The sequence below is a fragment of the Choloepus didactylus genome, chromosome 21 (genome assembly GCF_015220235.1).
Source record: "Choloepus didactylus isolate mChoDid1 chromosome 21, mChoDid1.pri, whole genome shotgun sequence".
In the NCBI taxonomy this organism is placed as follows: Eukaryota; Metazoa; Chordata; class Mammalia; order Pilosa; family Megalonychidae; genus Choloepus; species Choloepus didactylus.
In genome coordinates, this window is record NC_051327.1 from 32,841,852 (window position 1) to 32,864,471 (window position 22,620).

At 38.2% G+C, this 22,620-nt stretch overlaps 1 protein-coding gene across 19 annotated transcripts in view; it reads left to right on the plus strand.

Annotated features, from left to right (window-relative positions):
- RBFOX1 (RNA binding fox-1 homolog 1) overlaps window positions 1–22,620 on the plus strand; it is a 2,130,504-nt gene that overhangs the window by 1,064,019 nt on the left and 1,043,865 nt on the right. The window contains exon 1 of one of the 19 annotated variants that reach the window (XM_037814000.1): window positions 7,932–7,950. The exons of the other annotated variants lie outside the window; for them this stretch is intronic. The gene's annotated coding sequence lies outside the window, so the exon portion shown is untranslated. Of the gene's footprint in view, window positions 1–7,931; window positions 7,951–22,620 lie in introns of those variants that run through there. 19 annotated transcript variants of the gene reach the window in all.

The following is a 22,620-nucleotide window of genomic DNA, read 5'->3' on the forward strand; positions in this document are numbered from 1 at the left end:
ATGCCAACAAACCGGACAATTTAGAGGAAATGGATAATTTCCTGGAAACACATGAACAGCCTAGACTGACCAGAGAAGATAAAGAAGACCTTTACAAACCAATCACAAGTAAAGAGATCCAATCAGTCATCAAAAAGCTTCCTACAATTAAAAGCCCATTGAGAAATCAATGACACAGCTACTTGAGCTAACAAATTCAGCAAAGTGGTAGGATACAAGATTAATGTGCATAAGTCAGTAATGTTCCTATGCACTGGAAATGACCTAACTGAAGTAACACTCAAGAAAAAAATTCTGTTCACAATAACAACTAAAACAATCAAGTACCTAGCAATAAACTTAATCAAGGACATAAAAGACTTCTACACAGAGAATTGCATGACTTTACTAAAAGAAATAAAAGGGGACCTAAAGAGGTGGAAAGATATTCTGTGTTCATGGATAGGAAGACTAAATGTCACTACAATGTCAATTCTACCCAAATTGATCTACAGATTCAATGTCATTCCAATCAAAATTCCAACAACATATTTTTCAGACTTGGAAAAACTAGTTATCAAATTTATTTGGAAGGGAAATGTGCCTCGAATTGGTAAAAACATTCCAAGAAAGAACAAAATGGGAGGATTCACACTTTCTGACTTTTAAGCCTACTTTAAAGCCATGGTGGTCAAAACAGCATGGTACTGGCACAAAGATAGACATATTGATCAATGGAATCGAATTGAGAGTTCAGAAATAGACCCCCAGGTCTATGATCAACTGATTTTTGATAAGGCACCCAAATCCACCGAGCTGGGACAAAATAGTCTTTTCAACAAATGAGGCTGGGAGAACTGGATATCCATATCCAAAAGAATGAAAGAGGACCCCTACCCTACACCCTATAGAAAAATTAACTCAAAGTGGATCAAAGGCCACAATATAAGGGACTCCTAGAAGATAATGTAGAGAAACATGTTCAACACCTAGTATTAGGAGGTAGCTTCTTAGACCTTATACCCAAAGCACAAGCAACAAAAGAAAAAATAGATGAATGGGGGCTCCTCAAAATCAAAAGCTTCTGTACCTCAAAGGAATTTGTCAAAAAGGTGAAGAGGCAGCCAACGCAATGGGAGAAAATATTTGGAAACCATGTATCTGATAAGAGACTGGTATCCTGCATATATAAAGAAATCCTACAAGTCAATGACACTAGTACAAACAGCCCAATTACAAAATGGGCAAAAGATATGAAAAACAAAACAAAACAAAACATTTTTCCAAAGAGGAAATTCAAATGGCTAAAAAAGACAAGAAAAAAATGTCCTTTTCCTGTCAATTGGCCAAACCAGCGCCAAAGGCTTTTGAGGCTGCACTTAAAGAATTTTCAGTTTGCAATTGTGCAGAAGCTGTTGTTCAGGTAATTTAACATTGATTTTAGTTTAAAAGGCAATTAAGACAAAATGGGCAGCTACTAGCCACTTACCTTAAATAAGTTTAGATTTGAATTGCTCCCATTACCACTTTTGTTTTCTGTGCCTGAGCTTTTCTGTGCTAATTTAGCATGTGATGGTGTGGTGGAGAAGTGGTCCCGGTGGAGGGAAGAGGGAACCCTGCCAGGGAGATAGTTATTGAAAAAGGAAGTAGTTGTTCAAAAAGTGTTCCCCTGGTGAGATGAGTTCTCTTTTATACCTCTACTAGGAATATGGATTAATAAAACTTTCTAGTAATCCAGTACCTTTTATTGCTATCTAACAGCCTTAGCTCAGCAGGTTCTCTTCTAGGTATGTACCCGAAAGGGACGAAGAGGGACAGGCTTATAACATATGGTCAAGGATGTTCAAAACAGTGTTATTTAACATAGAGTAAAAGGAAATTGTACATCATTATCACGGAATACCAAAATTGATGCTACTTTTTTTTTATTACTGCAGAAAATGCTATTACACATTGCAAAGTACAAAAAGAGTTATAAGATGGTTGACATGGTCAAAGACAATTGTGTGGACCTGGTTTTTTTGTTGTATATGCAGTGGAATATGTCTGAAGTGGACAGATTTAAAACAGAATGTTAAATGTGGTTACCTTTGGGTGGTAAAATAATGAAGTGACTTTTTCTCCCTGTGCTTTTCCAAATATTCTAACCTTTCCACAATAAAAATGTGTTGGTTTCATAATTATAAAAAGCACTGAAAAGAAGATTTGTTTGCTGCAATGCTATTTGCAGCACATCTCTCTCATGGTGTGCATCATACATGTCATCTCAAGGAGTGGGTCACGTGTGCCTGACAAATTACGGGGAGGGTAGACTGGGTGTTTAGTTGCAATAATTTTGCTTCTTGCTTGAAGAGAGTCTGCTAAGCTTCATTGAGGAAGGTCATTCACCTGGTTCCAGTTTAAAGTTGTAAGGTATAGCACACTCTAAAATATGCCCAAGTGATTCATGCATTTGTCTATTAAGAAATGTGGTCATTTACCACCAACCAGTGTAGAGCTAATGGGATCCATTTAGGAATATAGCCACAACAAGTCCACCATAAATTGTGTGCTTTCCCATCTGAATATGCTTCATTAAGCTCACCTTTCTCAATGCGACTGGATTATTAGATGTCAGGACGAAGGAAATCATTAGGTCCCACTGTTCTAATCCTGCAGAGCACCAATGTGGTTGCTATGTAATTTTTGTTTTTTCATATGGAGCCTGCTTTCTGCTTTTCTAAAGGAAAATATTTTCAAACTGGTAAAGAAGCAATATTACAGTATTGTGAGGCGTCTCTCAGTAGGTCGTTACCATAACTTCGAGCAGAAAGGATAATCTATGTCGCATTTTACTTCAAGGATAAGATTGATTTTTATAAAAAATCCTTACAGTACATTGAGGCTTAGCCTTTTTTTTTTCTATGAAGAAGCAATTACGTGCTGGAATTTTCCAGAAACCTTAGGTAAGTGTAAGGCGAACTTTGATATATTTTGAAGACCTTATCATCTGACATTTAAAGACAGTGCAGCTCCTTGGCCAGAAAAATAAGATTGGAACATGAGCAGGCATCACCATTGACTTAGCCAGTGCTGTCTACCATTTTCTTGTATTTGCATCTAATTGAGAAATATAGGGAATAGCCAAGAAGAAAATAACAAGTACCCATATTTCTACCACCAAGAATTAGCTATTTTGTATGGTTTATTATACATGTGTGTATGCATGGATGTGGATACGCACACAAAGACATACATACATGTGTGCATATATATGCACATGTATGTATATATATACTTTATATATCTATATACTTTTTAAAAGGCATATATATACACACTTTATTTGTAAAAGAAGTTATAATATGTATATATATGTGTGTATATTTCTTTGTGTATATACTTAAAGGTTTTATATGTGTATAAAACATACACAGATCACTTTTTAAAAAATATAAGACCAATATTCAAATGCTCTCAACTCCACGGTGAAAACCAGTCCCCTCCCCCTTTCCCTAGGGATAACTGATAGGAATTTGGGATCCATTCTTCTGGACCAGGGACTGGCAACCTTTTCCTTCAAGGGCCAGATAGGGAATATTTTAGGCTTCCTGGACCGTCTGGTTTCTGTCACAGCTACTCCACTCTGCCCTTGTACTGTGGAAGCAGTGATAGACAGTACATAAATGAATGGGCATGACTGTCTTCCAATAAATAAAACTACATTCATGGACACTGGCTTTTGAATTTCATATAATTTTCCCATCACAGGATATTATTTTTCTTTTGATTTTTTTTCCAACCATTAAAAAAATAGAAAAACCTTTCTTTCCTAGTGAGCTGTGCAAAAACAGGCAGTGACCTAATTTGGCTCAGGGTTGAATTTGCCTGGCCCCTGTTCTAGATGGCTTTCTAAATATTCGCAAATATTTATTCATCTACAGCAAAATCTGTAGTATTACTGTTGCCGGAGCCCAGTTGACTCCTGAGGTGAGCTCCAGTGTAGGCTCGTTTTTCTTGTCTCAAGCAAGAATTCAAGGACAAGAGGAGTAGTAGCAAGCAGTCAAGTTTTATTTGGAAAGGCCAACACACAGGGGGAATAGCAAAGGTTGGTAAGAAGAAACACATGGTGGAGAGGTTGGTGTGGGCATGCCCAAGAGGGGATGCACCTGGTTGAGCTATGTCCAGGTTTTATATGTTAGCCTGTTGCTAGGCTTTGGGCTAGGGTTGGGGGTGGGAATTCCCATTCTCCCCCACCTGCCTTAACCGCTCGTTTTCCCTCCACCTGGCTATCTCAGCTGATTCTGAGAAGTAGGGTGTGGTCCTCCTTTTGCTCGGCCATTCCTTCTTGCTCTCCATCTGGCTATCTCTGGTTTGATGCCGACTCTCCTTCTGAACTGCCCAACGCCTCTGACCTGCCCAGAGTGCCCTATGCTAGCCTGCCTCATTACTTTATGTGTGCATTTTCTTTCATAAATGGTACCATGGTATATGAATCATTTAAAACTTGCAATTTAATCTTAGCAATTTGTATGTACAGTTCATGGTGGATTGAATTTGTACCCCAATGTAGACAGTCTTTCTCCACATTCCTGTGGCTGTGAACCCATTGTAAATGGGATCCCTTGAAGGTGTTATTTTGAGTTAAAGTGTGGCCCAGCTGAATTAGATTGGGTCTGAATCTGTATTATTGAGCGCCTTATAAAGAGAAAGAAACCAGAAACAGGAGAGAGTAGGCCACAGGGAAAAGCCAGAAGTCAATGGGACTTGGAAGAGAAAGGAGAGAACATCACCTTGTGAGTCAAGACAGGGAAGTCAGCCAAGGAACTCCAAGGTTCACCAGTAGCCAGCATCAGGATATTACGGACTTTGGGGAAAAGCATTGCCTTGCCGACACATCGATTTTGGACTTCTCTAGCCTCAAAACCATGAGCCAAAAAATTTCCATGGTGTAAGCCAACCCATCATATGGTATTTGTCCTAGCAGCTCTGGTAAACTAAGACACAGTTGCACCACATGGTATGTATCGATATCTTTATCTCTAGCCATACCCACATCTACATAGCTGTAGTCATATTCAAGATAGATTTAGCCCATTGTTTCCACTACTCTGTTGTATTCCATCTTATTATACATTGTATATTTTTTTATGCCAAATGGGCATTTAAGTTGTTTGCTTTTTATTTATTTATTTTTCTTTCCTATTACCAGCAATGCTGCAGTTAACACTCATGGGCATGCCTTATGCCTGTTTTGTTAGGGCCAATATTAGAAATAGAACTGCTCAGTTGTAGGGTATTTATAGTTTCCATTTTAATAGATATGGCAAATCAGCTTCCAGAGTGACAATACTGATTTACATTCCCACCATCACTGAGGGAGACTCCCTCCCAGACACTCTTGATTTTGGTGATTTCTTTCATTTCTGTATTCCTTATGGGGTGGGAGCAAAGAATCATCATTACCTGTGTGTCTTTCTGTCTTGTAGCCACAGAAGACACTCTAGACCTTTCTTTCCCTTTGGGTGAGTACAGACTCTGTTTTAACTCTTTGCTGTGCCCCTTGCACATGAAAATAGTAATTTATATCAATAACCAGATTTGGCAACATCTGTTTAGGTTGTTTCACTCCATGATTAAACAGCCACATGTACCCAAGAACATGCGGACAATGGGCTGTAATTAGGGTGTGTTGTCTCTCCACCTCCCTCCCCACCATCCTTAGCTTCAAATAACCTTGATTTTGTGAACTGAATTTTGAATCAAATATTCCATGACGTGTGCCCATTTTTGCTGTGACAATAATAATCATACTTTATTTTTCTGTATCTCTGTAATTATGCAAGATTTTCATTAAGCTAAAGTCCAGAAATCTTTCCCCATTTTACCTAATGCCATTAAAACCCATGTTAACAGGATGATATGTGGCTTAAGCTAGAGGTTAATTCTTAAAATAATTAAGGAGTAGAGTATGTTGAGTGCTGCACTATCACTGAAACAAAATCTTACCTAATTGTTACCTTAGAATCCTTTAGATGCCACTGCCCCCAAGTAAGGTAGGCAAGAAAACACATATAAACTTTTCTTAAATCCACAAGAAGGAAGTTAAACAGTATATTAATGCAATATTAAAAAGCACACTTAATATACAGAAAACAAAATTGCCTCATTTTGTTACTGGCATGACAAAGATAAATGATGGTTATGCAAGGAGTTGGCATGTTCCAAAAAACCTGGAAATATTGCCTCTAGATTTGGAGCTGTAATAAATGTGAAAATAAATATTTGAAAGATTTATCAGCATTTTAAAATTTGCTTACCAATATATCAAATCCTAATGAGTTGTGCACAAGGCTTTTAACAAAAATAAAATACTCAAGAAGATTACAAAGATTGTAGAGGAAGCCTATGGGTATTTCACTTTTATTCAAGCATATGATATAGGATATGTGAAATTTTTGTATCGTTTAGGTCACGCTGTTTCAATTAAGAAGTATTTGAGGAAGCAAGGTGATCTGAGGCTAGAAATAGCTAGAATCTTGTTAGGGCAATTCTAGTAAATGTAAGTATGTTTTTTATTATTTATTTTTATTTTATTATTTATTATTTACTATTATTTATTTCTATTAAACCTATGTATGTTTTTGGAGGGAGGCAGGGATTTTACTTTGATGCCATTATTCAAAGTAAATATATTTTAAAAGATGATCTCTAAAGTCCATCAGGACAGGATAGATATTTCCTCCTGAAAACAGAATCAAATTTTAGAGCGTTCTCATTTAGTGCATACTATGTAAGGCACTTGATGAGATTCCAAAGCTCTAGCTACCAAATAAAGTAAAAATAAAGTAAAATGTGATTTTTTTAAATCTGAAAACACATCAGCGGTGATGGGGTTTTCCATCTTTTATTAGTATGGTCTATGAAGTAGCATATTGGAAGTCATAAATACTGTCCCATGGACATTTTGAATAATGCAGGAGTAGCATAAGTAATTGGAAGCGCTAACATCCTGCCTTCAGACATTCCGTTGCTCGTGAGTTAAAATTGGTTGTCAAGTGTGGACTGGGAGACTGTGCAAGGTGCCCTCTTCTGTCAGGTGGTACATATTTAATGCTTGAAAGAACAAGGGAAGGGACACGTGCAGGAGAGAGGAGAGCGAGATAACGGCCGCCAGCACCGTGCTTTGCAACTGCTGCTCCGAAGCGTGGAGGCGGGACCCACGCAGCTTCGGCGTCCACGGCCTCCCCCAGCTGCAAGACTTTGCAAAACAATTTAACTAGCGTTTTGGCGCGGAGGCGAGGCCGCCTGGGAAGCAGGTCGCGGGCGCTGCAGAGTCCCCGGCCCCTTGGTGGCCTCCCTGTGTGTGCGTCGGTGTGTTGGTTGCCTCCTGCGCTCGGGCTGCTCGCTCGTTCCCGGCGCGTTGTGCACCTGCTGGCGGCGGTGGCAGGCTGGCAGCGGCCCTGGCGAACGAGGGCGCAGCGCGCACGACAGATGACTGGAGTCATTTACATTGCTAGCACGTGGGTGCCGTTTGCTGTTTGCTCGGACTTCTCCCGCGTTCTCCAGGCGGGGAAGCAGGAGGCACTTTGCAGCCAACAATGAAATCTTGGCAGCTAATGGCAGTCGTGGGAGATGCCCTTCAGGTAAGGGGAAAGGCTGAAAAACACTAGCAGGGAAGGAGAGAAAGAGAGAGCGAGCAGCTTCTGCAGAGGCTTCCCGAAGCCCGCTGGCTCTGCGGGAGGGGGGTAAAGAGAGCCAGGGACGGGGGGCGGGCGACAGTGGGGAGGAGTGTGCAAATTGACATTTTTGGCTGCCTGTGACAGAGGAGGCGCAGCCAGCCGCCGTCCAACGTTAACGCAGAGAGGGTGCGGCATGCGCGCCTCCCGGGGCTGCTGATTAGAATAGGGACTTGGCCGCGGATGGAATCCGGGAAAACCAAAGCAGCCATGGAAGTATGTGGATGCGTTTGCAGCGTGTGAATGGGACACGGTATGTAAGCCCAGCCCAGGGGAACCCGGAGGTTGTGCTCAGGGCTCGCCCTGGGTGCATTGAGTGGGGCCGGGTGCCTGGAGGAAGCCAGGGGCGTTTAAAGAGGGCTGGGGTGCCCCGAGATGACTCGGTTTTCTCTGCCCACTGGAAGTTAGTGGGAAACTTCATTGCCGATGCTCATTGGCTCTGTTTAACTTTATCCCCAGAGATGAATAAGCGTTTATAAGAAACGATGTGAAGGTCCCAATAGGCTAACCATGGTTTTGCAAGAGATACGCGGTTCTTTAAATGAGGGGTTTTTGAAATTACTGGCCAGATGGGTCTTGTGTTTTGAAAGTTGGCGAGCTCAGGTTCCAAGGAGGCATGTGTCCGCTTGTGTGTGCGTAGGCATTGTATGTTTGTGTAAACATGTCTTCCGAGCTCGTTGCGCTGGTGTACTCCATATCTCTTCTGCTTTTCCTGAATCCCATGGAAGAGTGATTCCGTTGACAATATCCAATATGCTTTGACTTGTGAAATAGTCTCTATGCCATATTATTAAGTGGAATAAGAATCCAAAGGTTGCTCTTCTTGAGAGCTCAACCAGGGGAAATGTGCTTTGCTTTCTAAAGTGAGAGAATTAACTGTCAAGCATTTTAAAAATACAGTGTTGAACATGACGCTTATCAACCTGTAGTATAGGAATCACCTGGAGACTCGATCTCAGCCTAGCTCTCTAGCCATTATTTTCAGATTACAGTGAAACTGGCGATTTTACTTACTTTTTTTTGAGTGAAGAGTTGTGTTCCCCTGTCCTATTTTAGAGGGGATCAAGGGAAATTCCAAATCCAAAAGTTTTGTAGGCAGTAATGTCTTAGTAAAATTATCATTAAATCATTTATTAAGAGTCACTTTTGGAATATCTTTAGCTCAAAATATGTTCACTGTTAATATGGTTTGAGATTTGGTCATACAGAAAGTAATATGATTTATCATCAAGGCAGTGATAACGATTGGGTAGTCCTCTATTTGGGTAGCTGAGTAATCAATTATTTGGCTTAAGACTGTAAGTCTTTCTCAGTTGTATTCCCTATTTTTGATCAAAATGTGTATATGGAAATCCAAAAGGCATGCATAAAAATGTGTTCCTGAATTGGGGTAAATTGTCTTTGTGGTTTGCTAAACCACATTTGAATGGGGTGGTTCTTCCAAAAAGTCGACTAAAGTCAATCAGCAACATCTGTTTACCACTCACCTTCACAGGATGCAGGGGGCACTTGTGGTCCCATACTAGACGCAGGATTTTCCAGCTCTTTTGCCCACTCACCCTCCCCTCACACACCAGACCCTCCTTTATCTCAGAACACTCCCAGGTTATGAAGAGAAAAGTGCTTTCCTGAAGAGTTGAGGGCAAATACTAGGGAGAGAGGTTTCCCTCCCTTCCTTTGCTCCTTTTCTCCTCTTCTCTCCTCTCTACCCCCTATTTTTCTTTCTCTCCCTCATTCTCTTTTTCATCCGTCTGTATTTCTTCCCTTCTGCCTTTTTTTCATGCGTGTGTGTCTGAAACACAGAAACCTTTTCAGATATCTTCAACTACAGTTTATTTTAATAAATGTTTTACATCCTGAAGGATAATTGGAACCCTTTATTTTTTTCTTTTTTTCACTTTTTTGAATTCTCTGCTCACATGGAAGGATTACTTAGTGTCAGGCAATCCCACCATGCACTGATGCTATAAAACAGTGACTATTCAAACTTTTCTTTTCATTTTAATTTAACCAAGCAAATAGACTCTTGGAAAATGCCCCCACAACATGAAAAAAGCTAATCTTTTCTCTGCAGTTGTGGAGTGATGGATTTTACAAAAATGCTCTTTCCCTTTTGTATCTTTATTACAGGGCTAAAGAAATATTTACATTTTTTTGTAACCTTTTCTCTCAAACTTCTGTTTTCTTGATTGCCTGTTTTAACTTTCGAGTCTGAATTCATTTTAATCTGTGTTTACTTGGACTTGGTGGAAATAACCAGTAGCATTGACTTATAGGCTGGCTTATTTGTTAAGTGCCACAAAAAAATTTTATTTCTGTTTCTGTTTGATTGTTTCTTTTTGCTCTTAAAAAGAACCATGCAATGATTTTCCAGTTTTTTTTCTTTCCACAACTATGACGCAGAAGTTGCAGAAAGGGTTTTTGCAGTATTTGCCTTCCTTTAAATGATAGTTAAGATTTTGAGAACATATTGTGATGTTTTGAGAATACTATGTAATCAGAGAACACGTTCTTTACTGCGTTAGTTTTGATTATTGAGAACCTGGTTGGATGGGATGATCTTGAGCTAAATAAATATTACGACATCCAAAGAAAGATAATTTTGGTGTTATTTTCTCCTTTATTTTATAATTTCTTATATTAGGTTTTGAACAAAGTTGCAATACCAGGGAGATGTAACAATTAAATTGATACTCGGTCTAAAAGAGGAAGGAAATGTATGAACTCTTAATAAACTTTTATTTATGATTAATTTTTAGCTTTTGTTTGTTATCTTTCATACTAACACACATGAAATTTATCACGGAGGGGAGAGGGATGAAGGATTTCCTTTGAAAGTAATTTTAATGGAATTAAAATGCAAGTCCTTTCTATGAGAGCTTCATCTCCATCTTGGGTTGCTTTTCAAAAAAAAAAAAAAAATGAACAAAAACCTAAAAGTAAACAGGAAGAAAAATCGTAGACCCTTGCAGTTTTTTTTTTTTGCATTTTAGACTTTTGCCATACACCCACAAACTTCTGTGTGTGATGATACCTTGGATCTTTGCACGTATTTATGGATATGCACCTTTGTCCTTCTGCTTGTTTTTCTTTATCCTCATGCAGAGTTGAACCTTTGAGTGCATTATGAGCAAGAGTAAATGGGAGTAATTAAGGCCATAAAGAAATTTAGAGTTACGCATTTTCATTTACTTGAATTTCATATCAAGAATAGTCCTGATGATTTAGTACTCATGCTGTCCCCTTCTGTCTGCCCTGCCCTAAAATAAAACATCCTTAAAAGTCAGCATTTAACAAACAGTGCTTTGCTTGGAAACCATTGCATATTAAAGAATTCAATGACTATATTTTCCCAAACAGTTTTCAAGGGTTTTTTTTAATTAATATAAATAAGTTTATAATGAAAAGTTGTGTATGGTTTTTTAGTTTTGTTTTCTTTTTTTTTTTTTGGTGCCTGAAAGGCTGAAACAGCTTGTGTCAGCTACAGTAACTCATTTTGATTCAGCAAAACTAGGTTATGAATTCAAGCAATTAAACATGACAAAAAGCCCAATTTCACTCCCTAGATTAATATGCTTCCAATTTTTCCTGCTCCATAAAAATTTCAAAGGGTTCCTTTCGGTTGGGAGCCTGTATAACCTATAGGGTATTGGAAGCCCCCATCTCACATTAGCTTATGATGTCTGAATACTTTGATGTAGAAAATGTAAATAGCATCAACCAGATGTTCTTAATGCAATTTTGTATTTGCAAGGTCTCATGAAATTATTTCTGTTGGTTTTAAAGGAAGAAGAATGGTGGTTAGTTTCCTTAAATTGATGGTGAATAATCTTGCAGCTAGTTCCAATATCATGAAAGCCAGTGAGGACTTTTTGAAAAATGATATAATTATAGCAGAAAATAATCCATCCAGCTTCCAATGATGGCAATGACATTTCTTTCTTTCTTTCTTTCTTTCTTTCTTTCTCTCTCTCTCTCTTTTTTTTTTTTTTTTTTTTTTTTTTTGCTGTGGTGGGTATGTTTAATTTTTTCTACTGTTGAAGTAGTGAAGTCTGGAATTTTGGATTCATGTTTATCTAATTAGGTAAATCTCACTGCTCTTTAAATGGACCTTTTTACTTACAGTAAAAACTGCAGTTTTTGATTAGTTTTCTAACCTGGTTTGAACATACTTTAATCACACAGAATACACACACAGGTATAATTAAGAAACCCATCCCCCAGACCACTTACTCTGTCTGTGTACTTCCAATCAAATACAAACCAGCAAACCCAGCAACATGCCAGCAGGTTTTCATGCTGTGTGCCTCAGGCGAGCTTTTTTGGGTAGAAGACCCCTTAGGGGTTATATATCATGAAGGCTTCATGAAAATTCTGCGTCTACATTGTTGTCATTGATGCACTTCTTTGGTGCTTACAGGAAAACTCTACTTGTGAGGAAATCAATTACTTACCTGCTAATGAGATGGAAGAATCCAGTTGAATCTGTTGTAGTTATTTGAATGTATAGAGATCTTCCATTAACGTGGATATGGATGATGGTGATGATGATGTTCCTAACACGTAAGCAGTAAGAGTAACAACCCAACACCAGTTTTTACCTGGGCCTTGGTGACCACCTGTGTGTGTCAGGCAATGGGCAGGGAGCTTCAGCATATTTTCCCTGGTCCTTACCATAGCCCTGGCAAGGTAGGTGTTAATATGACTAATTTAGAGATGGGACGGCTGTCTTCAAGATGTTTTATGATTGGCCTAAAGAACTAGAATCCAGATTTTTCAGACTCTAATATATGAAGATACCATTGAAATTTACTAATCTAACCTTTAGAAAGACAAAATTGGTACTTAACAAAGCCTTAGGCCCGTGGTTCTCTACTGGGGCAGTTTTATTCCCCAACCCCCCCACACCACCACCACCACCCCGGACATTTGGCAATGCTTGGAGACATTTTTGGTTGTCACAGCTGAGGGAGGAGAGTGCTATTGTCTTTTAGTGGGTAGAGGCCAGGGATGCTGCTAAACATCCTCCATCGTTGACCCTCGTCTCCAATCAAAGAATGATGTGGCTTTCAAATGGAGTCGAGAGGTTGCTCTGGTGGACATTCTTATGCACTATATAGATAACACGTCTTAGGGTTTAATGTATTGGAATAGCTAGAAGTAAATACCTGAAACTACCAAACTCCAACCCAGTAGTCTGGACTCCTGAAGACAATTGTATAATAATGTAGATTACAAGGGGTGACAGTGTGATTGTGAAAAGCTTGTGGATCACACTTCCTTTATCTAGTGTATGGATGAATGAGTAGAAAAATGGGGACAAAAACTAAATGACAAATAGGGTGGGATGGGGGGATGGTTTGGGTGTTCTTTTTTTACTTCTATTTTTTATTCTTATTCTGATTCTTTCTGATGTAAGGAAAATGTTCAGGAATAGATTGTGGTGATGAATGCATAACTATATTGTCGTACTGTGAACAGTTGATTGTATACCATGGATGATTGTATGGTGAGTGAATGTATGGTATGTGAATATATTTCAGTAAAACTTAATTTAAAAAAAAAGAGAATGATCTGGCAATAGTGCCCAGTTTGAGAAGCCTCGCCCTAAACAATATCGGCTATGACATACCTTGTCTGATTTTTTTTTTTTAAGTGTGAATAAAGTACATGAGTTTCAGTCATTAAACTTTTAAAATCTTGGGTTGGATGCCGTGAGTAGAACCATGAAGCAAAATGAGAAAGTCCATATTTTCTCACACTCCGACTTTGAAGTTATTACACCTGCTCTCTTTGAATGTCTTTCCTTATAAATATGGCATGGGTCATTGTGATTTAAGTGGCTATTTTCCCCTGATTTACTTAGTATCACCTCTGACAAGTGCTGGAACATGAAATTTCTTTCCATGGTAGTGATGCCTATAGAAGAGAAATGTAACATCGACAAATGAATCATTCAACAGTAATTCTAAGATTGTTCCTATCTGACCCTTCTTTCCTTTCAGTATTCAAACAGCATTTTTTCTTCTTGCCTTTAAGGAATTGTCACATACACTTGTTTTTTCATTTAATAAACCCTTAAATAGTGTTTTGAATGTGCCAAGCACTGTTGTAAATGCTTTAAAATATTAATTCTTATAATCCTTAAGGGAAGCCTTTGGGGTTGGTATTGTTATTACCTACTTTTTACAGATGAGAGAACCAAGGCCCAGAGAAGTTAAGTAACTTGCCTGAGGTGACACAGCTTCTAAGTGGATATCAGCCTCTAGAGTTTGTGCTCTTAACCACTTTGCTGAGTTTCTCAATGTGCAGAAGTGTACAACTTGGGGCAAGGTGTTCACTTCAGTTTTGAGTCAAACATTTTTTAGTTTCATTTTGGGGTGGTCGCTTAAGAAAACTAACAAGTTTTGAAAGAGCATGAATGATAACAACCACATCTTTATTTCCCACTGTTTAAATACTCTCAACATGTGCTTTGTCAGAGTCAGGAGGACTTGTAAATTCACTCTACCACTATTGCTTCCAACAACCAAAGCTGCCAGAGGAAAACAACAGTGTTTGGAAGGGCACCGTTTTCAGGATTAATGATCTGCATTTTATTCCCTACTTAATTGTGGTGTTGGAAAAGAGAAAGAAAGTTTCCAACAGGGTCTGCTAAGGAGTCTTCAAGAAGCCTAACTCTTTGGTTTTCTAGCTCTCTAACATTTTCTAGGAGACCCAACATGACCCATAGGGTACATTGATTCCCAACTTGATCTTGCTGATGGCAATTTATTTACCTTCCTTCATTTAAGCTGCGGTCATACCCTGTCTCATGTGGGAGAGAAATTCTCTATTGCATTTCTAGCATGAAGCAAATGCCATGAAGAAAAAAACAGAGTAGATTTTTAAATAGACATGCCAATTGTGACACATTTTATTCTGCTTCTGAAGGAAAAAGATCTTGCAAATATGCAATTAATTGTGTATAGATGGAATGTTTGGAAAACCAAGATGGGAGAAGGGAAACTTAAGAAATATCAATTGAATGAATAAGTTAATGAATGGAAGAATTTGTATTTTGAAAGGAAATATCTTAAATCTTCAGTGGAGAATATTGGAGGAAGAGGAAGTCATGACTGTGGGAACTACGGATCTAAGATATGTCGGAGCCCTGCCAGCTGCCCCTTGTCTCCAAACTCAGACATCACTTAAGTGTTGGTACATTGGTATCTGCTGACCATTTATTGCCCCACAAGAAGCTTGGCGATGCTTAACTAAAGCTTACAAGAATGGAACTGCATTTTACTTGGGCAAGCCACAAATTTCTTCACATGAGAGAGGAAGGGTTGCCCTTCCTGAACTGCTTGGGTCTAGCCATCTAGCCAACAATGAAAAGGGGCTCTTGAGCCACTCTCCCTCCAACCCAGGGGACACTCCAGGAACTGAGCTGGAAGTAGAAGCTATTACTGCTCAGGCCCAGTGAACTCATATCTGAACAATGAAAGCAAGGAGAGCATTGCATTTCAGAACTGTTGAAACAGTGTCATTGGATGCATTATCGTCACATTTCCTTTTGAAATAGAGTTCATCAGTTTGGCTTTTGTGGACTACCTATTCCATCCAAGTGTTGTTCAGAAAATGGTTTAAAATTAAACCAGAATTTGTTGTTCAGTGGTAAAATAAATGGGAATAAACACACATACTTAAGACTACTCAGTAAGAATTCTACAGTGGTTTTTATTAGTATGTAATACTAATATATATATATATATATATATATATATGTAGTGTATGTGTGTGTGTGTATAATCACATATTACACATCACTTAATTGAATATTGCAGCAAAAGAATGGGATCAGATTTAAAATAGTCATTTTAGTTCCAAATCCAGTGGAATAACTTTCTAGTATATTTCTACATTTTAATATGAATCTGCTTTTAGAAATAGACAACCAGTGAATAAAATGTGTGTGCCATTAAAATGTGTGCTTCTGACAAAAGGAAAATGGATTTCTTCTCAATCCCTATTACAAAATTTTCCCAGGATACTAAAAATACAGAGACTACATCAATGTTTTAAGTCGTTCAGGATTCAAATTCTGCTGCTGATGGAGAAAGTAACCAGGTTTTGTTGTAATGCACTAGCTATTTGCACAATAAACAGAATTATACTTGATTATCATTAATACTGCTACTGCTGATTGAGTGTCTGCTATGAGCCATACATTGTGATAACTTCTGGATATTCATTATTGAGGACTCCCAGCAGTCTTTAAACAGCAGCTGCTCTTACTATACCCATTTTTAATGAGGGGAGACAGACCTGGGGTGATTTTTCCAGGATTACCAACAGGTAGCGAGTAGAAGTTTTGGTAATCAGATTTGAAACTTTCATACTTCAAAGCCCATTTCTCCCCCTACCACTCTCATTTCAAGTCAAAGTCATAGGAATCATTGTTTTAAAATTAGTGATGAGTGAAAATCTAACATAGGATATTTGTTCAGTTCTTGGGAGTCTCTGTAATCTTCTATTTAAAACTAACCTTATAATCTTTGCAGAATGTATGTAGTATGTAGGTATGCATGGGCAGACAGACTGATAAATGACAAGGAAATGAGACAAAGATCATGAATATGGTTTAAAGAAATACAACAAACAAGTATATGAAGTATGTTCATATATGTATGAAAGTTTCATCTTTACATGTGAAAGATTCACTGTCATGTTGGAAAAACATTAATATGTTTGATGAAACAATTTTATACACTGGGTGTGAGGTTGGAATGGTACATCTCTTTCTGAAGGACAATTGGGAAATTTTTATTAGAGAAAAAAGTGTCTGCCCTTTTATCAAGCAATTTGCACCTCCAGGAGTTATAAGTTGTTCAGGTTTGCAAAGACACAAGTCGGTTTACTGTGGCTTGGTGTACAGTGGGAATTAAAACTGGAACAAACTAAATGTCATACCCCAAACTTCAGGTATTTGTTACAAAAAATTTTTAGGAAGCGAATATCCATGTGTATATATAAATGGTGAAATCACCAAAGGTAACTAAGAGACTGTGAATACTGGGTACCATTGTGGTGTGTGACTAGGAGGAGAGCAGAAGAGGAAGGGAATTTTAATTTTAAGATTATCTCTCTAGCCCTTTTTATTTTCAGTAAATATGCACTATTTAATAATTTAAAAATACTTTGTTAAAAGCAGCATATCCAGGAACTTCCAAGGAAGATGGTGGAGTAGAGAGCTCCAGGACTCATTCCTCCTCCAAAATGGCTATTAAAGAGGCAGGAACTGTCTGAAACAACTGTTCTGGGGCTCTGGAGATCAGATGAACACTGTACAGCATCTAGGGAGAGGCAGGAGGAAGAGGCTGGGAAACTGGGGTAAAGAACTGTGAGTAGCTTGCTGCACAGTGGCTGCCAGAGCCCACCCCCCACTCTCTAGGCAGGCCACCTCAGGTCCTGTCCCTGGCTAGCTGCTGCAGACAGAAAGGGACATAAAAATCCTCTTCCCCAAGAGCAGGGGTCACAGCTGATCCCCGCTTTTGATTGGTGAATTTGGATTGCTGGGTTCCAGCTCTGAACTACTGCTTCAGCCCTCACCAGGCCAGCCACAGTCGTTGTTTGAACCCCACCGCTGATGGGTCGGAGGTGGTGGAGGTTTGAAGACACAGAGCCTCCTTAGTGCTGTGGGGAACAGCTTGCGGAGGGGTGCCATTTGCTGGGAAGGCCAGAAAAGTCCTGCTTTGGGGAGTCATCCAATCCTGACCCTCTCCCCAGGGCTCTTTGGAGCTGGCCGGTGCTGCTTCATGCCTCCCTGGCATGTTTTGGCTGGGAAAACTGACTTGGGAATGTCCTCTCCAGGGTGACCCTTCTCCCAGAATTTGCCCTCCAGGCAAAAGCAGCTAGAGGCAGCAAAAGGCGTGTACAAAAACTAAGGAGACAAGACAAAAAGGAACAGAACAGACCAAGATTCCGGGAGAAGGAACAGAGGAAAGGAAGCTTTCTTCCGGGGGTGACACAATTGCACAAATAGTGCAATCTTAAAAACTGTACTGCATATCCAGGACAAGAAGCAGATGAAGAAGGGATGAAAAAAATCTGATCAGTTAAATATGGGCAATTCTAAAGGTCTAGGATGAGTCAAACCAAGCGTCAAAGAAGGGCCTTTACACAAAGCCAATCAACAGTGAAACCCTAGGCAAGAAAGAGAAACTAACCTTCAGTGTAAACTTATTACGATAATCAGATGCCTAGACATCAGCAAAAAATTACAAGCTGTACGAAGACATAAGAAGATATGGCCCAAAGGAACAAATTAAAACTTCAGAGGAGACACAGAATTTGGAACAACTAATCAAAGATGTTCAAACAAATTTCCTAAATCAATTCAAGGAGATGAAAGAAAATATGGCTAAAGAGATAAAGGATATTAAGAAAACACTGGGCGAGCATAAAGAAGAATTTGAAAGTATAAAAGAAACATAAATTATGGGAATGAAAGGCACAATAGAGGAGATTAAAGTACACTAGAGGCATACAACAGCAGATTTGAACAGGAGGAAGAATCTGTAAACTAGAAGATAGGACAATCAAAATCTTACAGAACAGATAAAGGATGGAAAAAATTGAGTAGGGTCACAAACATACATGTCATGGGTGCCCCAGAAGGATAAGAGAAGGGAAAAGAGGCAGAAAGAATATTTGAGGAAATAATGACTGAAAACTTGACAACTCTTATGAAAAAGACATACCTATACATGTTCAAGAAGTGCAATGTAAAGCAAACAGAATAAATCTTAATAGACCTACTCCAAGACACATACTAATCAGAATGTCAAATGCCAAATGAGAAAGAGAGAATCCTGAAAGCAGCAAGAGAAAAGCAATTCATTACATACAGAGGAACCACAATAAGACTAAGTCCCTATTTCTCATCAGAAACCACGAAGTCAAGAAGGCTGTGGTATGATACAGTTAAAGTACTAAAAGAGAAAAACTGCCAGCCAGGAATTCTTTATCCAGCAAAACTGCCCTTCAAAAATGAGGGAGAGTTTAAAATAGTCACAGCTAAACAGAAACTGAGAGTTCATCAACAAGAGACCTAACTTACAAGAAACATTAAGGGAGTTCTGTAAGCTGAAAGGAAAACACACACACAGACACACACACACACACACACACCAAAAGCAAAATGAAGAAGAAAACAAACAAACAAAAACAGAACAACAACAACAACAAAAACAATGGGAGAGACAGGCTTGAAGTATATTTTGGTTTGCTAAAGCTGACAAAATGCAATATACCAGAAATGGGTTGGCTTTTACAATAGAGATTTATTAGCTTACAAGTTTACAGTTCTGAGGCCATGAAAAATGTCCAAATTAAGGCATGAACAGGACGACATCTTCTTCCTGAAGAAAGGCTGCTGGCGATCTGGACTTCTCTGTCACATAGCCAGGCACATGGCAATGTCTGTTGGTCCTTCTCTCCTGGGTTTCGTTGCCTTTAGCTCCTGACTTCTCCATCTGTGGCTTCCTTTCTCAGCTTCTGTGTCTCTTTTCTACATGATTCTCTGAATTTTATCTCTTAGATTCTCTGTGGCTTTTAACTTCTTATAAAGGGCTCCTGTAAGAGGATTAAGACCCTCCGTGGGGCACTCCTCAACTGAAATAACCTAATCAAAGTTCCCACCTACATAGGTCAGCACCCACAGGAATGGATTAAAAGAACGTGATGTTTTCTGGGTACATAACAGCTTCAAAACAACACAGAGTAGAATGTAGTAATGAAGATTATCAGTAAAGGTAACTAAAAGGGTAGAAAGACAGAAAAAAATAAGATATGACATTTACAAACCAAAGATAAAGTGGTTGAAGTAAGTAATGCCTTTATAGTAATAGCATGAAGTGTTAATGGATTGAACTCCCCAATCAAAAGACACAGATTGGCCCCATGGATTAAAAAAGTATGATCCAACTATATCCTGTCTATGAGAGACTCACATTAAACCCAAGGTACAAACACATTGAAAGTGAAATTCTGGAAAAAGATATTCCATTTGCAAGCAGTAACCAAAAAAGAGCTGGGGTAGCTCTACTAATATTAGGCTAAATAGACTTTAAATGCAAAACTGTTATGAGACAAAAAAGGACATTATATATTAATTAAAGGGGAAACACACTAAGAAGAAATAACAATCATAAATATTTACACACCCAATCACAGTGCCCTAAAATCCATGAGCAAACACTGTCAAAACTGAAGGGAGGAATAGACGTCTTTACAATAATAGTTGGAAACTTCAGTGCACCACTCTCATCAATAGATAGAACATCTAGACAGAGGATCAACAGGGAAACAGGGAACTTGAAAAATATGATAAATGAACTAGACCTAATAGGCATATAAAGAACACTGCACCCTCCAGGCAGTAGGATATACATTCTTCTCATCTGCACATGGATCATTCTCCAGGATAAACCACATGTTGGATCACAAAACAAGTCTCAATAAATTTAAAAAGATTGAAATTATACAGAGCAGTTTCTCTTACCATAATCAAATGAAGCTGGAGATCAGTAACAGAGAACTGGAAAAAATCACAAATATATGGAGGTTAAACAACATACTCTTAAGTGTTAAAGAAGAAATTGCAAGAGAAATCAGTAAATATCTTGGGATGAATGGAAATGATAACATAACATATCAAAACTTAAGGGATGCAGTGAAGGTAGTGCTGAGAGGGAATTTTATAGCCCCAAATGCCTGCATTGAAAAAGAAGAAAGAGCGAAAATCAACGACCTAACTGCACACCTGGAAAAACTACAAAAAGAACATCAAAGTATTCCCAAGGCAAGCAGAGGAAAAGAAATAACAAAGGTTAGAGCAGAAATAAATGAAATTGAGAACAAAAAAAAGCAATAGAGAGATGCAACAAAACCAAAAGTTGGTTCTTTAAGAAGATCAATAAAATCAGCAAACCCTTAGCTAGACCAACAAAGAAAAAAAAAAGAGAGGCTATGCAAATATAAATAGAATCAGAGATGAGAAGGGGTTGGGACATTATTACTGACCCCACAGAAATGAAAAGGATTATGAGAGGATACATGAACAACTGTATGCCAACAAATTAGACAATTTAGATCAAACTGACAAATTCCTAGAAACAAACAACCTACACTGATTCTGCAAGGAATAGAAGACCTCAACAGACCAATTATAAGTAAAGATATTGACTCAGTTACCAAAACCTCCCTACAAAGAAATGCCAGGACCAGATGGCTTCACAGGTGAATTCTACCAATTATTCTAAATATTAATACATATTCTGCTCAAATGCTAACTCATTCTATGAGGCAACATCACACTAATACCAAAGCCAGATAGAAAGAAAATTACTACAAGAAAAGAAAATTACAGATCAATTTCTCTAATGAATATAGATGCAAAAATCCTCAAAAAAATACTTGGAAATCGAATCCAACAGTTGATTTAAAGCATTATACACCATGATCGAGTGGGTATTACCCAGGTATGCAAGGGTGGTTCAGCACAAGAAAATCAATTATATAACACACTGCATTAACAAATTGAAGGGGAACAATCATATGATCATCTCAATTGATATAGAAAAGGTACTGACAAAATCCAGCATCCTTTCTTATTAAAAATACTTCAAAATATAGGAATAGAAGGAAACTTCCTCAACCTGATAAGGGGCATATATGACAAACCCACAGCTAGCATTGTACTTAATGGTGAAAGACTAAAAGTGTTCCCTCTAAGATCTGGAATAAGACAAGAATGCCCACCGTTACCACTGTTATTCAGTGCTGTGCCAGAAGTTCTAACTTGAGTGGTTAGGAAAGAAAAAAGAAATAAAAGACATGCGAATCAGAAAGGGAAAAGTAAAACTAGCTATTTGAAGATGACATGATCCCATATATGGAAAGTCCCAAAAAATCTACAACAAAGCTACTAGAGCTAATGAAGGCATTCAGCAAAGTGGCAGGATATAAGACCAAAATACAAAAATCAGTAGTGTTTCTATACACTAGTAATGAACGATCTGAGGAGGAAATTAAGGAAAAAAATTCCGTTTATAATAGCAACTAAAAGAATCAAATATCTGGAATAAATTTAACCAAGGATATAAAGGACTTGTACACAGATAAATGCAAAAGATTGCTAAAATAAATCAAGGAAGACCTAAATAAATGTAATTACATTCAGTGTTCATGGATTGGAAGACTACATATCATTAAGATGTCAGTTCTACCCAAATTGGTTTACAGATTCAACCAATCCCAATCTAAATTCCTTCAGCCTACTTTGCAGAAATGAGAAAGCCAATTTTCAAATTTATTTGGAAGTGTACGGGGGCCAGAATAATTAAAAACATATTGAAAAACAAGAACAAAGTTGGAAGACTCACACTTCCTGACTTTAAAGCATAGTATAAAGTTACAGTGTTCAAAACAGCATGGTACTGGTAGAAGGAAAGATATATTGACCAATGTAATCATATCAAGAGTTCAGAAATACATCTTCCCATCTATGGTCAATTGATATTTGACAAAGCTACCAAGTCCACTCAACTGGGACAGAGTAGTCTCTTCAACAAATGGTGCTGGCACAACTGGACTTTGTCAAGGAAGTGAGAAGTCAGTCTACTTAATTAGAGAAAGTATTTGGAAACCACGTACTCAATAAGGGTTTAATATCCAGAATATATATATATATAAGTCTCCAACTCAACAATAAAAAGACAAATATCCCAATTTAAAAATGGCAAAAGAACTTTAATAGGCATTTTTCCAAAGAAGGAATGCAAATGGCTAAAAAGCACATTAAAAGATGCTGAACATTACTTGCTATTAGGGAAATGTAAATTAAAACCTCGATGAGATATCATTTCACACCCGTGAGAAT